Source organism: Triticum dicoccoides, chromosome 7B (genome assembly GCF_002162155.2).
Source record: "Triticum dicoccoides isolate Atlit2015 ecotype Zavitan chromosome 7B, WEW_v2.0, whole genome shotgun sequence".
In the NCBI taxonomy this organism is placed as follows: Eukaryota; Viridiplantae; Streptophyta; class Magnoliopsida; order Poales; family Poaceae; genus Triticum; species Triticum dicoccoides.
The window spans coordinates 357,298,452-357,303,751 of record NC_041393.1 but is presented as its reverse complement, the minus strand read 5'-3'; positions in this window follow the sequence as shown (position 1 = coordinate 357,303,751).

Below are 5,300 nucleotides of genomic sequence, written 5' to 3'. Positions count from 1 at the left end.
GGCGGGCCGGCGGCGAAGACGGGCGGCGGGGGACACGTGGCGCGAGGGGAGTGGCTGCGGGTGGCGGCGCGGGCGTGTCCGGCGTCGGGCGGACACGTCCGACGACGCGGGGAGGTGGAAGCTAGGGTTCATCCGGGATTTCGGGGGAGAGGGGCATATTTATAGGTAGAGGGAGCTAGGAGTGCCCAAATGAGGTGCGGTTTTCGCCCAACGATCGTGATCGAACGATGGAGAGCATGGAGGGGGCTTAGATGGGCTAGGGCTGTGGTGAAGAGGGGTTGTTCTGCAAAGAGAGAGGGCTTTCGGGCTACGCGGTTAACCGTTAGGGCATCAAACGAACTCCAAATGGAACGAAAATTGACAAGCGGTCTACCTACTCTAAAACAACACCGCACGCCAAGTTTCATCGCATTCCAAGAACATTTTTCTCCCGCTCACGAAACAAGGTCTGAGAGGTGCGCCTTGTGCGTGCGAGTGTGTCTGTGCTCAGAACGGACAACAAAGAGAACCGACGGAACTGAATGGATGCAAGTTTAAAAAAAACATGCAGATGAAATGCAGATGATGAGATGGCAAAATGCAACACGCAAGCAAATGACATGGCAACGACGACGAATCACTGGAAGACACCTGCTGCATCGGATTCGGGGCGCTACAGAAAGTGAGATCTGATAGAGATAATATGATAAGATAAATATATTTTTGGTATTTTTATGATATAGATTGGAAAAGTAAAAGATGCAAATAAAAGTAGATTGAAAGCTTATATGATAAAACATAGACACGGGGGCCATAGGTTTCACTAGTGGCTTCTCTCAAGATAGCATAAGTATTATGGTGGGTGAACAAATTACTGTTGAGCAATTAATAGAAAAGCGAATAATTATGAGATTCAAATATTTCTCATAGATAAACTTGATCATAAACCCACAATTCATCAGATCTCGACAAACACACCGCAAAAAGAGTTACATCGAATAGATCTCCAAGAAGATCGAGGAGAACATGGTATTGAGATCCAAAAAGAGAGACGAAGCCATCTAGCTAATAAATATGGACCCGAAGGTCTGTGGTAAACTACTCACAACTCATCGGAGAGGCTATGGTGTTGATGTAGAAGCCCTCCATGGTCGATTCCCCCTCCGGCGGAGCGCCGACGAAGGCTCCAAGATGGGATCTCGTGGATACGGAAGGATGATGAAGACTATGATTCCTCCACAAGTCGGGATGAGACTTCAGACTTTACAAAAAGAAAAAAGAAAAAAAGAAAGGCCAAAGAAAAAAAAGAGAAAGAAAAAAAAGGAGAAAATGAAAAATAAAAATAAAATAAAATGAGAGAAAAAGAGAGAAGGGACAATGCTACTATCTCTTTTCCACACTTGTGCTTCAAAGTAGCACCATGATCTTCATGATAGAGAGTCTCATATGTTGTTACTTTCATATACTAGTGGGAATTTTTCATTATAGATCTTGGCTTGTATATTCCAATGATGGGCCTCCTCAAAATGCCCTAGGTCTTCGTGAGCAAGCAAGTTGGATGCACACCCACTCAGTTTCTTTTGTTGAGCTTTCATATATTTATAGCTCTAGTGCATCCGTTGCATGGCAATCCCTACTCACTCACATTGATATCTATTAATGGGCATCTACATAGCCCGTTGATACGCCTAGTTGATGTGAGACTATCTTCTCCTTTTTGTCTTCTCCACAACCACCATTCTACTCCACATATAGTGCTATGTCCATGGCTCACACTCATGTATTGCGTGAAAGTTGAAAGAGTTTGAGATTATTAAAGTATGAAACAATTGCTTGGCTTGTCGTCGGGGTTGTGCATGATTAAATACTTTGTATGATGAAGATAGAGCAATGTCCAGACTATATGATTTTGTAGGGATAACTTTCTTTGGCCATGTTATTTTGAGAAGACATGATTACTTTGATTAGTATGCTTGAAGTATCGCCATTTTCATGTTAATATGAATTTTTATTTTGAATCATTTGGATCTGAACATTCATGCCCCAATAAAGAAAATTACATTGAGAATTATGCTAGGTAGCATTCCACATCAAAAATTCTATTTTTATCATTTACCTACTCGAGGACGAGTAGGAATTAAGCTTGGGGATGCTTGATACGTCTCCAACGTATCTATAGTTTTTGATTGTTCCATGCTATTATATTGCCCTTTTTGGATGTTTATGGGCTTTATTTTACACATTTACATCTTTTTTGAGACTAACCTATTAACCGGAGGCCCAGCCCATATTGCTATTTTATTGCCTGTTTCAGTATTTCGAAGAAAAGGAATATCAAACGGAGTCCAAACGGAATGAAACCTTCGGCAGCGTAATTTTTGGAAAGATTATGATCCAGGAGACTTGGAGTTGAAGTAAAGGGAGCATCGAGGAAGCCACGAGAAAGGGGGGCGGCTCACCCCCTCTAGGCGCGCCCTACCCTCTCGTGGGCCTCTCGAGGCTCCCCCGACCGACTTCATTTGCCTATATAAGCCTACGTACCCTAAAAACACCGATACAGAAGATAGATCAGGAGTTCCGCCGCCGCAAGCCTTTGTAGCCACCAAAAACCTCTCGGGAGCTCATTCCGGCACCCTGCCGGAGGGGGAATCCATCACCGGTGGCCATCTTCATCATCCCGACGCTATCCATGACGAGGAGGGAGTAGTTCACCCTCGGGGCTGAGGGTATGTACCAGTAGCTATGTGTTTGATCTCTCTCTCTCTCGTGTTCTCTCTATGGCACGATCTTGATGTATCGCGAGCTTTGCTATTATAGTTGGATCTTATGATGTTTCTCCCCCTCTACTCTCTTGTGATGAATTGAGTTTTCCCTTTGAAGTTATCTTGTCGGATTGGATCTTTAAGGATTTGAGAACACTTGATGTATGTCTTGCCGTGTTTATCTGTGGTGACAATGGGATATCACGTGCCACTTGATGTATGTTTTGGTGATCAACTTGCGGGTTCCGCCCATGAACCTATGCATGGGGGTTGGCACACGTTTTCGTCTTGACTCTCCGGTAGAAACTTTGGGGCACTCTTTGAAGTACTTTGTGTTGGTTGGATGAATCTAAGATTGTGTGATGCATATTGTATAATCATGCCCACGGATACTTGAGGTGACAATGGAGTATCTAGGTGACATTAGGGTTTTGGTTGATTTGTGTCTTAAGGTGTTATTCTAGTACGAACTCTTGAATAGATCGATCCGAAAGAATAACTTTGAGGTGGTTTCGTACCCTACCATAATCTCTTCGCTTGTTCTTCGCTATTAGTGGCTTTGGAGTGACTCTTTGTTGCATGTTGAGGGATTGTTATATGATCTATCTATGTTATTATTGTTGAGAGAACTTGCACTAGTGAAAGTATGAACCCTAGGCCTTGTTTCCTATCATTGCAATACCGTTTACGCTCACTTTTATCATTAGTTACCTTGCTGTTTTTATATTTTCAGATTACAAATACCTATATCTAGCATCCATATTGCACTTGTATCACTATCTCTTCGCCGAACTAGTGCACCTATACAATTTACCATTGTATTGGGTGTGTTGGGGACACAAGAGACTTTCTGTTATTTGGTTGCAGGGTTGTTTGAGAGAGACCATCTTCATCCTATGCCTCCCATGGATTGATAAACCTTAGGTCATCCACTTGAGGGAAATTTTCTACTATCCTACAAACATGTGCACTTGCAGGCCCAACAACGTCTACAAGAAGAAGGTTGCGTAGTAGACATCAGACTCCCCCCAGGTGCAACCAGGGCCCGTTATGTTCCTTCTAGCCCATAAAAAACCATTGTAAATTGGCGTGGCATTTGGACCTCATCTGATAATGATTTCCTGCAATGTAAAAAACATGCAGAAAACAACAACTGGCACTTGGCACTATGTCAATAGGTTAGTACCAAAAAATGATATAAAAATGACTATATAAAGATTATAAAACATCCAAGATTGATAATAAAATAGCATGGAATAATCAAAAATTATAGATACGTTGGAGACATATCAAGAACCAAGGAATATCAGCTCCTCCAAGCCATGAGCGCCAACTTCGAGAAGCTCCAGGCACTCTATCGCGCCCGCAAGGACAAAGTGGACTCCAGGATGGCAGCCGTGGACAAGGCCGAAGCAGACTTTCAGGAGCGCGTTTCTTAGATGCAAGTCTGGTCCGTCGAGGCCCGGGAGGATCTGAAGGCCACCCAGGTCCAGCTGGACGAGCGCCAGTGGGAGCTCCTCCTCAAGCAGGCTGATTTCAACAAGGCCCAAGAGGTGGCGAAGGTGAAGGCCGCCAAGGACGAGTCTGACCAGACGCAGCGCCACATCCTGCTCGATGCCCAAGAAGAGGATCTGGTTGCCCGCGAAGCGGCCTTTGCCACCACGCTTCGTGCCAAGGACGAAGAAGTCGAAAGGCTTGTCGTGCAGCAGACCCAGGATCTAAAGCAGGAGCACAAAGAAGCACTTGACGCTCTGACCTTGGACCATGCCGACAAGTTGAAGGAGGTCGTCGACAGAGCGGAGGCCGCGGAGGCCGCCAAGGTTGACCTGGCCAGCAAGGTGGAGAAGCTGGAGCTGGAGCTGGAGGAGTTGAAGAAGGAGATCACGATGCTGGAGGACAACAGGGACAAAACTGTCCGCACCTTGTCAGACCTGCAGGTCACCATCTCCGACAAGACCAAGCTACTCACTGATGCCAACAACTCCATTGCCGATCTGAAGTTGAAGCTGGAGACTCTGGAGAAGACACTTTTGGAGACTAGGGCCCACGAAAAGACCCTGACCAAGGATCTCACGAACGAGAGGCAGCTGCTGCAGCCTCCCACAACGAACTTGTAGCCGACACGAAGCTCTGGACCAACCGCCTTGTGGATGTTACAGAGAGGCTCACCACACAACTATTTGTCATGGGCATGCCAAACTTCAGGTTCTCCCATGAAGTGAACGTGACCGACAGCGCCAGGCTGACCCTGTTCTTCGAGGGTGTCTTCGATGCCTTGAGGCTGCTCCACTCCAACATGGCAACTTATCTGGTTGAGGAGGCCCGGAAGCTTTGCCGAGGCGCCTTGACCAAGGTGCTCACCAAGGTGGCGTATGGAACCCCAACATCGACTTTGCCAATGCGCTTGAGAGCTTGCCGGAGGGTGCGGACCTCCAGGTGCTCGAGGAGCACATCGAGCCCATCATCAGCTGCGTTGGCGGAGTCAAGAGGCTGGAGGGCCAGCGCCGGGATTAACTGCTCCATTTCTTGTTGCCGCTACAAGTTCGCACCCAAGACAAT